The 18,649-nt window shown below is 38.5% G+C and overlaps 1 protein-coding gene across 1 annotated transcript in view; it reads left to right on the top strand.

Annotated features, from left to right (window-relative positions):
- The first annotated feature begins 1,732 nt into the window (after positions 1-1,732).
- ccdc33 (coiled-coil domain containing 33) overlaps positions 1,733-18,649 on the top strand; it is a 43,234-nt gene continuing 26,317 nt past the window's right edge. The window contains exons 1-2 of the mRNA XM_084095437.1: positions 1,733-2,159; positions 6,314-6,385. The gene's annotated coding sequence lies outside the window, so the exon portion shown is untranslated. The remainder of the gene's footprint in view (positions 2,160-6,313; positions 6,386-18,649) is intronic.

The following is an 18,649-nucleotide window of genomic DNA, read 5'->3' as shown; positions in this document are numbered from 1 at the left end:
ACGTTTATTGGGTGCTACGAATGTTTATCAAATGCGCCTGTAAGTAGCTCATAGCCAATCGTTTCAATTATACCAGATGACGTATGCAGAGCGACAGAAATTCGACAAGGAAGAAGACGATGGGTCAGAGATTTATGTGTACACGATGGCGTTCAGCGACTAAACTACTTAGAACACTATCTAAGGCTGCATCGAAAGGTAACTTCGCGTTTGATGCATGCCATGTTGGATCCATAGATATAAACAAACTGCTTCGGTGTGTCGCATAGACGTCATCATTGTCTTGCTGCTCCCTCCCCGTTCTGTGATTGGTTCCCTTTTTTAGGGGAAAATCTGGTCCATGGTGTCCAGGCTGCCTAGCAGCGTGAATAAAATCGCGCTGCGCGCAAGGCAGCATGGGAAAACCCAGGCTACTAATTCGTATGAATTCGTATGAATGACCTACCCCTGACCCCGCCCCTAAACCACCCGTCACTGGGGTTTAAACAAATCGTACGAATTTGTATGAATTAGCCAACTTTTACTCACTTGTACAAATTTTTACGAACTGCTCGTGAGATAGCGTTGTATAGACAGATATTTACTCACAAGCAAGCACAGAACGCTCGTGTTAGTTGACAGTCGCCTTTAGTCTTTTTGGTGCGTTCAAGCGCAGCCGACAAGAGGCGACAACACAGTCAGCTTTGATCGCCACAAGTTCTTTAATGTCGGCTTGGTGTGTCCTGGGCTTTACAGTCACATGAAGATAGTAAGAATAGATGACTGACAGGACGATGGCAGAGGATTTGGTGCGCAACGGGTCCTGAGCGTCATTGAAAAATATCTTATCTTGTAAAATATGTGATCAGTACCGCTGCTCCCTATAACACAGAGTATATGTGATCACTAATTGGAAAGTGATAGTAAAAAGCGAGCTAGCATTCAAAAGTGATCTCAAATCCCCACATATTGATAGTGGCTTCCTGGTGCCCCCAAATTATATACAATATAATTTCCCAACTATACATTTGTGAGAGAACGCAAAAGCATTAAATAATTTTTTTTTCCTGCCAAATCCTTATCAAGCCGCGTGATTTGCAATGTCTGTAGATCAGGTGCTGTACATGACAATGTTCAGGGTTAGCCGGCTGTTCAAAACCTATTCTAAACACTAATGACTGTATTGGGTTATTGCTGCACAAAAGCTAATAATGGTACAATCCATAGCAAAGATAGAAGGTGTGGATGTGCTCGTGTTGACACAGGTGGGCTCTGATGTCTCCATCCCTTCAGCAGGTCTTGCGACGCACATACACACACACACACCGTGCTGCTAATAATAGTGGAGATGTTGCCAAGGCAAGAGAAACGGAAGGATGAATCCATGTTTTATTTATCTTCTTCACCTTTCCCAAATGATTTGATCAGAAGAGGTTGTAACAGTAATCACCGTAGGGCTGGTGTATTCATTCGTGTATTCATTTCTCAGTGTGTGTTGCAGAGATGGTGAGACGCTCAGCCAATCTAATGGAGGCTGTGTCTCTGTCAGTCACAGAAAAATGGTTTGGATATTTTGAAAAGACTGTTTTGGCTCTCCACTGCTCCGTGTTCCCAGGGCTGAAAGCATCTGCGTGAGCTCGCTTTGGTTTCCTTTCACAGTTCCACCCCTCACTGCACACGGCTGGCCACAGGTTCACAAGCCAAACACTATCTCACCATGCTTTCAACAAAATACCTCACATTTAAAGCAACACCATGTAGCTTTTCAACCTTCATAATATATTTCCAAGACCCTTGTGATGGTACATCGACTTACAATAGGTTGAATGACACGTCTGCCATAGCCTGACGGGGTCTGTATCGATTTTACTGGCACTACGGAACTTCGGGGTTGGGGTAGTAACCCGAGCACAAAAAGAACTACAAAATTCGACTGCTTTACGGCATACCTCACTTCCCCCTCACCCCCACCCCCCATTTCCTCAAATTCGGACGTGAAAGACGAAACCGAAGAAGGCAAAGGTTTTGTCGGAGGAGACTAGGAAGAGAAAAAGGGAGAGTGACAAAATCAAAGGCCGGACGAGGATCAATATTGGTCCAGCGTTCGCTCGCTGCCGTGAGCTAAAGGAGGAGGAGGGGTGCCCGACCGATGCTGACTTGGCCATCATGCTGTTGGACTAGTAAGTATATTGCTTGCATACCATCTCTAGTTTTTCGAATTTGTTGTCTGCCTGGCTATGTTACGGAAGCTATCTGGTCCTCCATTTATCTTCATGAATCAAGTAATGCTAGTAGAGGAGCGAATTATCAATCTGGTAGCTAGCAAACGCTAACATGCTAGTTTTCGATGAAAAAATAAAACCCATAATTATATTCATATGACATGCTGAAATATATGTCACTGTACCTGGGATGAAGACATTTCACACGCAACGCAAGGCAGTCTGCCCAAGACGTGAGAACTCCTTCTGCAGAGTTCGGGGGTATCGGCTTGTCGACAAATGCACGTGTATCCCCTGGTGTAACCACGACAGATTTTACGACAGTAGTAGAAGACAATACTGTTTCCCAACTGTAGGGGGACCCCGAGAGCAAAACTTACATGGTGTTGCTTTAAATTACTGACCGAGATACCTCCAGTCCATAAGCTAAACCTCATTCATACTATCCACGTCGCTAGTGCTTCTACATTTACAGAGCAAGCAAGACATATTCCTAATAAATTGTTTTTCACTAGAAATATTTTAAGATATTGAACACATTATAGATTTAGCACAATTAAATATCCAAAATCGACTGACAAATATCCAATATGCTGATAAATTAAATAATCTTTAATATTGGCTGATAACCGATATGGTACCGATTTATTGTGCATCCCAACTTCAATAAGATATTTTTTTTATGCTAAATGTATCATTTAAATATTTTTAATGGAAAAAAGACAAAAATGCTCATAAAAAAAAAACACCGTTGAATGTAATCTTTAAAACAATTCTTTGTGTGTTAGGAGTATGCTTGGTTTCATTGTGTTTGTTTCCTGTTTCCTATTTTTTGTCATTCAGTCTCATTCAGTTTACCTTTGTTAATTAATTAGTTAATTAGTTCCCTCAGTAGTTTTGGTATTTATACTTCTTGGTTTGGTTCAATCCTTTGTCCTGTCTCGTCGTTGTTAAGTGGTTGTGTTTTCCTTATTCTTCTGAGTTCTCCTATAATTCCTGAGTGTTATATTAAAGTATTAGTATTATATTAGAGTCATTATAGTATTTATATCGTTGTGCGCTTCATTCACCACAGCCATCCATGACATCGCGCTTTCATTTTTTTTTTTTTGTTGTTGTTCTTGTTTTTTGTTTTTTTTCATTTAGTTTTTTGTTTTATGCTGTTTCTTTTTGTTTGTTTTTTTGTTGTGCTGTGTTGTATTTTTGTCTTTTGTGTTGTGAGTTTTGTTTTTTGTTTTGTTTTTTCATTTGTGCTGTTTCATTTTGTTTTTGTGTTGTGAATTTTGTTATCCGTTTTGTGCATTTTGTTTTTTGTGGTTTGTTTCATGCTGTTTATTTATTTATTTTTTCTGTGTTTTGTTTTGTGCTGTGCGTTTCATTTTGTTTTCTGTGTTGTGCTGCATTTTTTGCTTTTTGTTTTTGAGTCTATAACTGAAGATAATTGTCATCTCATCGGCCAAACTGCATTACAAAATGGACTAATTAAAGCTTAATTCAGTTCTCCTTGAAGTAAAGTCACACATATACAGCCAGATGGACATGCAAGTGTCAGGTAGAGTCACAGAGGCTCCAGTGAAGCAGGTTTTGGCATCTCTTAGATGACAGTGGAGTGTTTGCCCATGTGTGTAACTGTGTCATTTTCCTGCTTTTCCTGGCTGAGGAGAGGCTTCTGCTGTCACGTCCCTTGAGTCTTTGCCAACGCACTTTTTCACACGCTCTCCCTCTGCCATCACACACACAGAGCTCTCAGACTGGTCTAAGTGGAGATGTGTCATCTTCTTCAGTCATTCGTAGCTAAAGGCGTATCCCCTGAGACCCAGGGCTGCTTTGACCGCATCGATCACACCTTTCCATCCATCCATCCTCTTTCCTGCCAATACACATATTTTTCTTCCACAGATTTTTACACTTGTGTAATCTATGCTTTTTTCTCTTTTTTTTCTCTCTGCTTTTTTAAATTATCTTCTTGGATAACCAAATAAACATGCATCCTAGGACTTCTGTGTTTGTATTTACATGCGCATGTGTGTTTGTATGTGTCCATGTGCATGTGGAGGTGAGCAGATACAGTAGCTCAGTCATTCTGCTTTGGTGCCATCTGTGCCCAGTCAGTGTGGTGGCATCTCTCCATGTGCAGCACTCTATAGATAGTCATATAGCAAACCTGATTCATATTACATAAGTTATCCGCTCACGAATATCTAGTCTTTACATTTTTACATGTGATATATATGGGTATTAAACACACACACACACACACACACACACACACACACACACACACACACACACACACACACACACACACACATTTTAAAGAAGTCATATTTGCACAGTATTTGGATGCCAAAGCCAAATCCTTCGAATCTGCATGAATCTCCATGATTAGAATGTCAGTTGACTGTGTAATTGCCACGTGTAATGGTGCTGTGGACCGAATCGATGCAGATGTGAGGAATCTCTGTCACTATTGACCTTTGTTTGCACTGAGGGACCAAAGTGCCAATGACATTTTAGGGCTGAGCATCTCAGGGGAGCAGCGCTCATCTGTGGCTGCCCTTCTGGTGTTTGCAAACCAATTTTAGCTGTTTTAGGAAGACCTAGAATGCAACACTCACAATAATTCACTGCATTTTGGCAGAGCAGTGTTACATGTTTCATGCCTGGTTGAGTAACTTGATTTGTTCTTTCAAAATAATAAAGAATGAGTGTTTTGCGGTTTTGCCAAAGTTGTTTGGATTTTTATCACCGTGCTTGGTGATCTAGGTGGTTGTTAGGGTGTTGCTGGTTGCTAAGGTTCTGTGTGGGTTTTATCACTATGTTTGGTGATCTAGGTGGTTGTTAGGGTGTTGCTATGCGGTTGCTAAGGTTCTGTGTGGTTTTTATCAATATGCTTGGCGATCTAGGTGATTGCCAGGGCGTTGCTATGATGTTGCTTAGGTTCGGTGTGGTTTTTATCACTATGCTTGGTGATCTAGGTGGTTGTTAGGGTGTTGCTATGTGGTTGCTAAGGTTCTGTGGGGATTTTAGCACTTTTAGCTGATCTAGGTGATTGTTAGGGTGTTGCTATGTGGTTGCTATAGTTTGGTGTGGTTTTTATCCCTATGCTTGGTGTTCTAGGTGATTGTTAAGGTGTTGCTAATGCTATGCGGTTGCTAAGGTTCGTTGTGAATTTTAGCACTATATGCTGAGCGATCTACGTGATTGTTAGGGTGTTGCCATGCAGTTGCTATGGCTCTGTGAGGTTGTTATCACTATGCTTGGTGTTCTAGGTGGTTGTTAGGGTGTTGCTCTGTGGTTGCTAAGGTTTTGTGTGGTTTTTATTACTATGCTTGGTGATCTTGGTGGCTGTTAGGGTGTTGCTATGCAGTTGATGTGTGGTTTTTAGTACTGTTGTTTTTTTTTTACCACTGTTGTTAGTTTTGTTACATGTTTTGGCATCATTGTAAAATTATATTTTGTCTTTCATTACGTTTGTCTCATACCCTTTGACCCGACTACCCCTCATTCACTCTTGTGAGCAGCCTCAGTTCATCTTCAGGGCGTACTGCCAGGAAGCATGGTTTTCTGAGTGCCCTCAGGGTTTGGCCATCTGCTAACAGTGCCAACTCCACCCGTGGAGCAGCGGGCAGGTGCCATGCACACTCACACCTTCAGCCCCTGCACAACAACACTGCCCTCAGCAGGCAACAACAGCCATGCCAACTGTTGATGACCACAGCCTCCATTCCCTTAGAGTCAGGGATGAGTTTAATTTAGTTGTAGGTATGGACAGGCTTGATTTGAAGTAAACAACCTGCCATAAATTGAGTTTGCTTACTTTTGTTTTATTTTACATTTTATTTTATTTGATCTTTTTATTGTTTATTTTGTTTTATATTTTATTTTGGTTTTTGTTTTATTGTTTTATTGTTTGTTTGTTTTTTTGTTTAGTTTTTTTGGGGGGGTGATTGGTTTGGGTTTGGCTTTTATTTTTGTTTTGTTCTTTGTTTTAAAGTTTTTTAATGTTTATTTAAAAAGCAGCTCCCATTGTTTGAATGCACAGTTGATGATTACTCCTCATAGTTGTCAATACGCTGTATTGATGCGGTCTAACACTCTTTGTTGCTTAGGGCTGCTCATTCCTGACGTCCTCAGGGACTCGGCCCACTGTCAGCCTGGTGATTCATCTTATTGGCTCAGAGGTGAGTGATCATTAGCAGTCTACACCAATCAGTGAACAGCTCAATTTGAATGCCTTTTTCAGAATGTCTATGTGTATATGGTATTTTTTTCATGTGCTGCAGAACAGTAAAAGAAAATAGAGGATTTGCAGCTTGTTGCACTTACGACAATACCGAAATAGCAAGAATTAACATACCGATGTGTAAGCGCATTATGATACTAAAGTCCTTTTTACTGACTCATATGCAATATTCAGTCGTATTTGACTCTTAGTCATGCCTAATGGATTTGGTGTTGGATCACTAGCTGGTTTATAAAAGCTCCAGTCCTCAAGCTAACAAGATTTCTTAAAGCAGTTATTGGATTACAAAATATCTTAGTATGTTTGAAAATCCATCTCTGCCTCATAGCGAGACACACACACACACACACACACACACACACACACACACACACACACACACACACACACACACACACACACACACACACACACACACACACACACACACAGTTCATAGCCTGGAGAGGGCTCTAAAGCGGTTTTATTGCCCTTTAATAATTGCCATACAGTGTTATTATCTTAATGCAGTCGTTTTTATTGGCTGAAGGGGACAGGGAATGGTTTGCTGGCTCTCTCTGGAGCACTCATAGCTGTAGTATCCATCTCCATCTGTCTGTCATTCCCTCCCTCCTCTCATCCCTCTCCTCTTTCTGAGTGATGATTTCTAACCAGCTGGAAGTGGTTACAGCTTTATGGTTTAAATTCCCAAATATGATCTGTCACATGACCATGTTTTGCCTAGCAAAATTCCCTAACAACCATGCTGAATACCTCAGAAATCCTTTAGCAGTCACCCAGAACATCCTTGCAATTCCCAAGCAACCACTGATAACACCTTAGGAAACTCACTAGCAACTGCTTAGCAACCATCCAGAATACCATAGAAACACCCTAGAAATCATCTAGCAATGCCATAACAGCCACCTAGCAACGCCCAAACAACCATTCATAACACCGTAGGAAATGCCTAGCAAGCACCCAGACCATCCTGGCAACAACCATTCTAACATCCAGAACACCCCAGCAACAATTTATTTACTACCCAAAATACCTAAGAAATGCCCTATCAACCACCCAGAATATCATAGCAACTGGCTAGCAACCACATAGTGGTATTTTCACAACTAACCGGAACACCACAGCAACTAAACCAAATAAAACATTCTAGCAACCACCCAGAATACTTTAGCAACACCCTAGTAACCACCCATAATACTATACCAACTACCTAGGAACCGCCTAGGATTGCACTAGGAACCATGCAGAACACCCACCCCGCAGTGACCTAACAACCAACTAGCAACACCCAAGCCCTTTATAGCACCATAGAAAACACCTATACCCAGAACAGTCAGTCATCCAGCAACACTTTAACAACCACCCACCCACAATGAAATAAATCCCATAGCAACCACCCAGAACACCATAGCAACTGACTAGCAACAACATATAACTATGTTCACAACAACCTAAAACTATAGCAAACAACCAGAACACCACAGCAACTCCCTAGTAACCACTCAGAACATCTAGCAACCACCCAGAACACCATAGCAACTACCTTGCAACCATTTAGCATTGCTATGAGAAACATCTTAGAAACCACCTAGCAACACCCTAGCAATCACCCAGAATGTACTAGCAACCATTCAGAACACAATAGGAAACGTTCTATCCCCCCCCAAGAACACCCTAGCAACTGCTTGCACAATATACCTTAGCAACACCCCAGTAACGACACAGAGCATTGCACACTGCAACATAGCAACTGCTTAGCGACCACCTAGCATTGCCCTAGCAACCATGTAGAACACCTTAGCAACCATCTAGCTGTGCCCTAATAACAACCTAGCAACGCTCAAGCAACAATTCATAGCACCATTGGAAACACCAATACCTAAAACATCCTAGCAGCTGCCTGTCAATCATCCAGATAGCAACACTTTAACAACCACCCACAATACCTTAGAAATGCCCTAGCAACCACCCTGAAGAAAATGTACAAAAGTGGTGATCATGAAGGAGGTGTTCACTGAATTCTCTCTTAATTAGCAGCACTAATGAGGGAAACACCCTTCAGATTATCACTGCTTCCTTTCTTTTTATATCATTATTGTTGTGATTTGCATAAAAATAACAAGAGCCGACAAGTGCAGTGGGTAAATCTGGACCTCTGCGTGCGAGACGGTGGGTTTGGGTGCCGAGTGTTAATTGCATGTGAGCGCTGGCTCTGAAATCACACAGATGATCGGATGAACAAAGAACTGTGGAGACTTCAAGCCTTTGCTGCTGGCTGAGAGTGAGGGGTGGGGGAGGGACGTGGCCCCCAAGAGCCAGAGACGCCCAGGAACGAGAGGCGGGGGGCACTGACTTACGTGTTTCATCATTAATGGTGTTGGGGCAGGAAGATGAGAGAGAAAGGACACATGGGAATTTCTGAATTTTGAGATGTGTAACAGGAAAAATGGAATTTTATATTGGAATGCAGTGCGCTAGAAAATGTGGTGCAAGCAAAAGTGTAGCTTTGCAGAAGAAAAATATGTATCTGTTCCTTTAGCTCTAAAACATATTCTTGAATTCTTTAAATTCTTGATTTGTCAAATTTTTGCTTTAAAATAAAAGCTAAAATATCAAACATATATATTATATAATAAAAAATAATATAAACATTTAAATATAATATAAAAACATATATAATATATGTATTTACAAACTTTTATGCTAGATACGATTAATCACTAATATATATATAAATAAATAAATATACAGTGTGTGTGTATATATATATATATATATATATATATATATATATATATATATATATATATATATATATGTATGTATGTATGTATGTATATACAGTGTATATATGTATGTATGTATGTATGTATGTATATACAGTGTATATATGTATGTATGTATGTATGTATGTATATACAGTGTATATATGTATGTATGTATGTATATATATATATATATATATATACATACACACATATATATATATATATATATATATATATATATATATATATACATACATACATACATATTGTAATCGCTTGACAGCCCTAACATATATATATGTTAGGGCTGTCAAGCGATTACAATTGTTAATCTAATTAATTACACGATGTGGTGATTAATTGATTGAATTAATCACAAATTAATAGCACATCAAATTTGGCTGAGAAATTACCCCAAAACATAATTTTAAGTCATTATAGTGTTAAGTGAGAAAAGCATCAAATAGACATTTACTAAAAGTACCTTTAAAAATATATATATATTATTTAATTCACCATATCATTTATTACACATAAACTTTTAGGCTTCGACGGCCATGAGGGTGAGTAAATGATAACAGAATATTTATTTTTGGGTGAACTATAACTTAAATGGGTTTTAATTAATATGGAAATATTAAATAATTTGTTACTGAAATGATACTCTAAAATAAGAAACTGCCAGTTGGTGGCGGTAATGTCTAAATGAGTAAGTCGTTGGCTGCGTCTGAAATCACACACTCTCTTGAGTAGGCTCTTATTTTGAAAAACGAATTACTTCACAACCACTAAAAAAGTACGTTCTAAAGTATGAATGTAATCTGGACGTACTACATTTCCCTTGTTGCCATTATAATATGACCTACACATGTGTAGGTCGCTTCACGAGTTACATCGCTTCACTGCCATTCATTAATCCTCATGGGACAGTAAAGTGTCCATTGTATGCGCACTTCAGAACCTCACCAGAAGTAGTAGGACATCCGAGGACTTTTTGCCTATACTCTTTTATGAGTACTGTGAATTCAGACATAGGCTACTTATTTTGTCACATACTTTTTTTGCGTAGTATGCAATTTCGGATGCAGCCAATGAGTCATTCATTCATTCAGTTCGTTAAAACGTCTCATTCCTCAATAAAGTAAATGGCTCTTTATGAATGGGCCATTGAATCATTGTTTCACCTGATTGCTCAAAACGCGGATTCATTCAGAAATTAAACACCGCTGAGTGTTGCTCGGAGAAACTGTTCTGCTCTGGCTTTATAGGTAACATTTTCGTTGGAAAAACTGAGCAAAAGCAGACAATATTGTGTCTAAAATGTTACACAATATTAACGTTGGCCTGTTATTTATTGAACTGTTAAAATCAATATCACATTTGCACTCATGCTATTCGGGACAAAAACAGCACTCGTGTGATATTGCGCTCGTTACCCGTGTGATATTGCTTAACTATATCATGATATAAATATGAGACATATAGGGGCATTTTTGCCCTGATATCTTGAATTTTAGGGGCATTCGAACTGCATTCTATAGGCTTCATCATGCATGCAGTATATACAGTGAGGAAAATAAGTATTTGAACACCCTGCTATTTTGCAAGTTCTCCCACTTGGAAATCATGGAGGGGTCTGAAATTGTCATCGTAGGTGCATGTCTACTGTGAGAGACATAATCTAAAAAAAAAATCCAGAAATCACAATATATGATTTTTTAACTATTTATTTGTATGATACAGCTGCAAATATGTATTTGAACACCTGTCTATCAGCTAGAATTCTGACCCTCAAAGACCTGTTAGTCTGCCTTTAAAATGTCCACCTCCACTCCATTTATTATCCTAAATTAGATGGACCTGTTTGAGGTCGTTAGCTGCATAAAGACACCTGTCCACCCCATACAATCAGTAAGAATCCAACTACTAACATGGCCAAGACCAAAGAGCTGTCCAAAGACACTAGAGACAAAATTGTACACCTCCACAAGGCTGGAAAGGGCTACGGGAAAATTGCCAAGCAGCTTGGTGAAAAAAGGTCCACTGTTGGAGCAATCATTAGAAAATGGAAGAAGCTAAACATGACTGTCAATCTCCCTCGGACTGGGGCTCCATGCAAGATCTCACCTCGTGGGGTCTCAATGATCCTAAGAAAGGTGAGAAATCAGCCCAGAACTACACGGGAGGAGCTGGTCAATGACCTGAAAAGAGCTGGGACCACCGTTTCCAAGGTTACTGTTGGTAATACACTAAGACGTCATGGTTTGAAATCATGCATGGCACGGAAGGTTCCCCTGCTTAAACCAGCACATGTCAAGGCCCGTCTTAAGTTTGCCAATGACCATTTAGATGATCCAGAGGAGTCATGGGAGAAAGTCATGTGGTCAGATGAGACCAAAATAAAACTTTTTGGTCATAATTCCACTAAACGTGTTTGGAGGAAGAAGAATGATGAGTACCATCCCAAGAACACCATCCCTACTGTGAAGCATGGGGGTGGTAGCATCATGCTTTGGGGGTGTTTTTCTGCACATGGGACAGGGCGACTGCACTGTATTAAGGAGAGGATGACCGGGGCCATGTATTGCGAGATTTTGGGGAACAACCTCCTTCCCTCAGTTAGAGCATTGAAGATGGGTCGAGGCTGGGTCTTCCAACATGACAATGACCCGAAGCACACAGCCAGGATAACCAAGGAGTGGCTCTGTAAGAAGCATATCAAGGTTCTGGCGTGGCCTAGCCAGTTTCCAGACCTAAACCCAATAGAGAATCTTTGGAGGGACCTCAAACTCCGTGTTTCTCAGCGACAGCCCAGAAACCTGACTGATCTAGAGAAGATCTGTGTGGAGGAGTGGGCCAAAATCCCTCCTGCAGTGTGTGCAAACCTGGTGAAAAACTACAGGAAACGTTTGACCTCTGTAATTGCAAACAAAGGCTACTGTACCAAATATTAACATTGATTTTCTCAGGTGTTCAAATACTTATTTGCAGCTGTATCATACAAATAAATAGTTAAAAAATCATACATTGTGATTTCTGGTTTTTATTTTTTTAGATTATGTCTCTCACAGTGGACATGCACCTACGATGACAATTTCAGACCCCTCCATGATTTCTAAGTGGGAGAACTTGCAAAATAGCAGGGTGTTCAAATACTTATTTTCCTCACTGTATGTATATATATATATATATATATATATATATATATATATATATATATATATATATATATATACACACACAGCAATTTTCTGCAAAAGAAAAGAAAACGAGGTGATGTAACTCTCTGTGTAAATGCCATTTGTTATGTTTTTTGACCTTTTGCCACCATTTTCTTCTCTAATGTTTATGTATTTATGAATTTTCCCCAGACTTCTGAATTGGAGCATTTGAAAATCGAGCACCTGGCCACAGTGAATCGATACTCGTGGCCCGACTCACAGAGCGCCGGGAATTATGGGGGATGGGAGATCCATTATTCAGAAGTGTGGACCTGAAAACTCAAAAATGACTCTTTTTATTTTTTCAAAAAAGCTTTTTTCTGATTGGTCGCTGAAATAAAGAGGCTTGTTGCGCTGTAATAACATTTTTTCCTCTCTCACATCCAGTGTAGAACAGACCGCTGCGCTTCAGTCGCTATGTAATTATCTCTTTGGCAACTGCCGTCGCTGTGATTGTCGCGGAGGACCAGGAGACCGCGGGAGGGCAGGTGTGCGTGTGTGCGCACACGCTCTGCAAATTATTTCAAGCTCTGCAGACCTCTCACAAATCAAAACTAGCATTTCATTAAAACAAAATTCTCGCTGACGGATTCATGGTTTGATGAGATATTCAGTTATGGTACCGTGCGTCCTCCATTGAGACCAATAATCATACATCACCCTGCTGAGGACCATCCAGATGTTTTAAATGCACAGCTGTACTTAATCAGCCGTGCCTTATGCACCTTTATAACCATCATTGTTCTTCAAGCAATATAAGAAAGTAGTCTCATCTTGCCTAACCTCTTCATATTATACATATCACCAAGAAAATAAATCAATATTTGAGCTCAATGTGATATAGCAATAGATGTTGAATCTTTATTTTAGCTTCAAGCCATCCTGCGATAGTTGAACAGATGCTCCCAAGCCTTCTTAAATTCAGCCTTCATTTCCAAACCGATCCAGACAGCCCGACAAATGCAGAAACACAGACATCTGCTGTGTGTGAATAGGCCAGCAGGGTGAGCCTTGAATGCAAATGTAGTCAGTCAAGTCTGTGTCCGCATCCCATGGCCCTGTGAAGCACCATTTACACTGCATATAAACTCATCATTTCAGTTTGAAATAGAGATACAGTGGGACAGAAATGGAAACGGGATCTGAGGGGTTTGAGATATGCAAGTATAGCGATAGGGATTCAGCAGCTGACGCAGATGTCAGGCCACGGAAAGGTGTTTGTTGAGCGATATGGAGTAAAATCTCAGATGTTCTTCTGTGTGGTCCTGCTTTACAGACAAACCACCTCCAGACTCTTTTACAACTCAATTTACCGATTTTCAAAGCTACAATCCTCCATATATTTTTCCCCAGTTTTTTTTTTATATGCTCAACTGTGTATTTGTAAAGGATTAAAAAAAACAACAACAATGTAATATATAACTCTACAAATATAAACATCAAGTACTATACCAAAATAATTAAACTCTAAATAAAAGGCTGTTTTATTGGCAGGTTTAGAAATAAAAGAAATATAAACAAACCATAAGCTTTGTGTGTTTTAAGTGTTTTAAGTTTACGTTAACACTGGCGCAATGTGATAAATTACCAGACAAAAGTGGTTTGTTTGTTTGTTTGGGCTGCAAGTTATAGGAATAACACGGTTAAATAACAGCCAATCAGAAGATGTTTGATGTGTGAGGTTTGGGATTTTGAACCGAAAAGAATTCAGCGTTGGCGATGCTACCCTGTGATTCCACAGAAATAGAAACTAGGCGATTGTAGATTTCCCCATTATTGTTGAATCACGGAAGCTACACCAGTTACTTTGCCAAGATATTTCTATTATAGAGAGAAACAGGCATTGCAGAATCACTATAGGTGAGGAGGTCTTCATTCCAGATTTCTCTGTTCCCCATTTCTCTATTCCCTCACCCAATCATTCCAGCTGTAATGGTTTCTCTATGGTTCTCCTTCCTCACCCCCTCATGCCTTTACGTTTCTCTGTGTTTCTCCTCCCTCACCCTCATCATGCCTCTACGTTTCTCTGAGTCATTAGGATTGAGCTTATATACACCACTCTGGGACTTACAGCTTCCTTGTAAGGTAGCAAAACATGTTGCTTGAACGTATACCTCATGTATACACATGGTACAATCCACTTTCCACATTAAGAAACTATCCTCTGTGTATATATTTGTGGTACATTTGCATCAGTTGAAACATTGAAACAACTGAAGTTTCATCATTAGTGAATTGTGATTAGTTACATTGCACACATACTTGTATGCAAAATATAGCTCATCCCATATTTCTCATCAGCACATCATACAAACATACTCTGACTCATAAAATACATTATGAAATTATTATGAAAATTAATAAAGAAAAATAATACTAAAAAATAACATTAAAGTACATTTTTAGTCTTCAGTGATCCGAAAATAAAAATAAAAATAAATGCTGCTCACGTAGTTTTTGTTCTAACTGATTAGTACAAAAACGCAGATATACAGGTTAAGACACAATTTTACATTTACTCTATTTAGCAGATAGTTTATTCAGTGTTGTTTTACTATTATTTATGCACTATGATAGTATTTTTGATATTCTGGATTAGCTTTTATTTTTATATTTTTAATTTGTTTAAGTTTCTTATGCGCTTTTGTCATTTTTATTTCTTTTTAATTTAATTTATATTTAGTTTTTTAGTCAATTTAGTACTTAAACTTACTTTTTTCAGTTAGTTGTAAGGGGACTCAAGTTTTTCATCTAATATATATATATATATATATATATATATATATATATATATATATATATATATATATATATATATATATATATATGTATATATATATATGTATATATATATATATATATATATATATATATATATATATATATATATATATATATATATATATATGTATGTTTCAGCTTTATTTCAATTAACACAAATTATTTTAGTTAACAATAACAGCACTGCCTTTATCCAAAGCAACTTAAAAAGAACCCTTACTCAAAATAAAAAGCTTTTATCTTTGTTTGTTTATAAATACAATTTATAGACAATCATTTCGTGGTTTCGAGGTGTTTGAAACATTATGTTTAGCAGACAATCTAATCAAAACCAGAGAAATTTACAAATAAATACTTGCTCAAAGTAAAAATGTATTTTCTTGGTTTGTTTATAAATTAAAGGTGTTTGAAACCTTACATTTACAATTTAAGGCACTTAGCAGAGGCTTTTATCCAAAGCAACTTACCAAAAGTGCTTAAGCTTTACATGTGACTTTACTTAAAGGGTCTCGAATCATATGTTTCTTCTGTAGAACTCAACCTGTGAATTTGACATTGCTGAGAAGTTTTAACGGATTCAGTATAATGCAGCTCCTATGTGCTTTAGAAACTATTTCTGTTGAGCATGCAGCAAAAATGTCATGGCCAATATGACATTGTAAATGTCTTATTGTGTATGCACACACTGTACGCTTATGTTTTCATTCTGTGCACGGATATGTATGTGCGAGCATATACTCTTGCTCCTGCGTACAGGCATATGTTTAATGCACACCCACTTGCTCAACTAATGAGGTGGACCCGGTCAGGGCTTAGAGGGGGTTGGATCTTGTCTTTTGTTAGATTTTGGCCCCCACCATCCCCCTTTCTGCACTCATTGTCCCAGGGGAGGCCTCTAGAACTGGCTAATTGAATGAAGTACACATGGTGCCTCCTCCCCACACCCTTCGAGAGCAGTCCAGCCCGGCTTTGATGCTTTTGTTGGGTCTCAGCACCACGGACAGCTCCCAGAAACACTGCAACTGGTTGCCTGCCTTCACTGAAGAGAGGTATTCTGGTTATTATATGGGTGTGCCGAATGCTGGCGATAACACGCGCCAGTGTGTGTGTGTGTGTATGTTGGATTTATATCAGACAATATGTGTGTGAGTGTGTGTGGGAGGATGGAAATTAAGTATAAAGCGAGAATCTGCATAACTACATGTCATTGCCGCCCACGCTCTGTGTTGTAGGGATATCTGAGTGCCTGACCAACCAGACTGTGATAAATGATTTTGCACCGTGGTCGTTTGTTTTTGACAGAACTGGTGCCGAAGGTCAATAGTGTGTGTTTGGGGAGAAGCGCTCAGGTGGAGGAGGATGGATGCATTAGGAATGATCAAATCTTAAGTAAAGGGAGACGGTGTGTGTGTGACTATGCATAGCTTAGCGTAGTCTGTCTCGCCTCGCTCATTACCGCAGCGATCCTTGAGTTGTGTTCCTGGCCATGGGCGGAAATGGGCACGCCGGACCTTTAAATTGCAGGGAGAGAGATAGAATGAATGGTTGAATGGTTGTGATTAGATTTGCCGGGCTTAATGAAAGAGGACGCTGCAGTGCAAACATCTGAACAGACATTAGCACAATGTGTATTTTCTGCAACAGCAATTTAATTGTTTTTATACTCATTATTACTTTTATTTAAAACATTAATTCTGTTTTGGCCACCTTTGCATTATATTGTATCTTCTTTCTTTATTAATGCACAAAATAAACAAACGTGCTATGGGGTTGTGTGCATTTTTATAAAAATGTCATTTCAATTGTATACCTTTTTACAGTTTCAGGTTTAGCTGACTAATGAAAATTAAACTGATCTGAAGAAAAAAGCCATTTAACAAACACAACAAAACAAACACAAAAAGCAAAGCAGAGCAAAACACACACACAAAAATAAAACAAAAAAGCAAAGCAAACACACAAATAAAAACATAAAGTAAAAAGCAAAACAAGGCAAAGGCAAAAACAAACAAACAAACAAAACCAGCAAACAAAAAAACAAGGCAAAGTAAAACAATAAAATTTCAAAGCAAAGCAAAACAACCAAATAACAAACAAAGAACAGCCAAACACAACCAAACAAAAATCAAAGAAAAACAACAAAACAAGACACAAAAGCAAAAAGAACAAAACAAAACAAAACAAAACAAAACAAAACAAAACAAAACAAAACAAAAAACAAAACAAAACAGATAGGTTCAATACAGATAAAGTGGTACACTTTCTAATTATTTGTTATTGGTAAAATATGATGCCAAATAGCCTAGCCCGTTACGCAAAACCATTTTTAAAGTCGTATTAATGTCTTTTGTTCCGAATTGTGACGTATATCCAAGTGAAACAAGAAAAAAAAATGAAGTGATGTCACTTTCAGGGGAATTTATTTGAGTATGAAAATTAGAACGAGGTCACATTAATAAAAAAAATAAAATAATGATGTGCACGGATCAAAAATTATTTATAATAAATACTGCAATATTCCAAAAATAAGAATTATTGATTTTATGGTGAGTTTACATAGCTAAAATATGTCCATTATACATTATACGAAGTTTAACATTACCTGCAATCACCCAACTTTTACAATTTCCAAACAAACTGAATTAAGAATTCACACTCAGGAAAATCCCACAGTGTCCATGTTTATTTAGTTCCTCCTTTCTATGGTGGATTTCAGCGCCAGCAGACCTGTGTCAGTTTAGACTAAGAAGCCCAAATGTAATGTAATGTAATTGTGCGGAACATCTGGATTAGTCCTGCTGATGTGTATCCGCTGGTAATGACATTAGTTTGGAGTCTGGTGAGCCATTTCCAGCACACGGCAGCTCTCAAATAGTCTAAGAGAGCATGGATTGCCGGCTGATGGAGACCATCCATTGGCCTTTTTTTTTTCGGCTGGACCGGCCAGCATCTCCTCTCACAGGAAACAATTCTTCCCCCAGCCCTCATGTGTCAATTAAAACAGCATGACCCAAGCCTCTAAAAGGCTTTTATTTCAAGGTTATCCTGGGTCGACCTCTCTGAGTGCTTGTTTTCTCTCTCTCACCCTCTTGCTTTGAATCAGTCATGCAAGTAATAACATGGATTAGAATTCCCTGACATGCATTTGTGTTGCAATGAAGGTACATTTACAGCTCTTGATTGCTTAAAAGGTCATGAAACATTACGGAAAACACAAGAACATGCCTTTGAAGATGCTAACAGGCAGAACACCGGAAACTGTCTTATTTAAGTATTTTTTATATGCTAATATAGTATTAATACTTTGAATTAGCTTTTATTTTTACATTTTAGTTTAAGTTTTAGTAATCTTAAGCTTTTGTGTTGTTTTTTTAAAATTTATATTTCTATTTGGCTTAAATTTATATTTATTTCAGTTTGAGCAATTTTAGT

The sequence above is a fragment of the Abramis brama genome (assembly GCF_963993115.1).
Source record: "Abramis brama genome assembly, chromosome: 20".
In the NCBI taxonomy this organism is placed as follows: Eukaryota; Metazoa; Chordata; class Actinopteri; order Cypriniformes; family Leuciscidae; genus Abramis; species Abramis brama.
The sequence above is the reverse complement of the archived record's forward strand: the minus strand, read 5'-3'. Positions and strand labels throughout refer to the sequence as shown.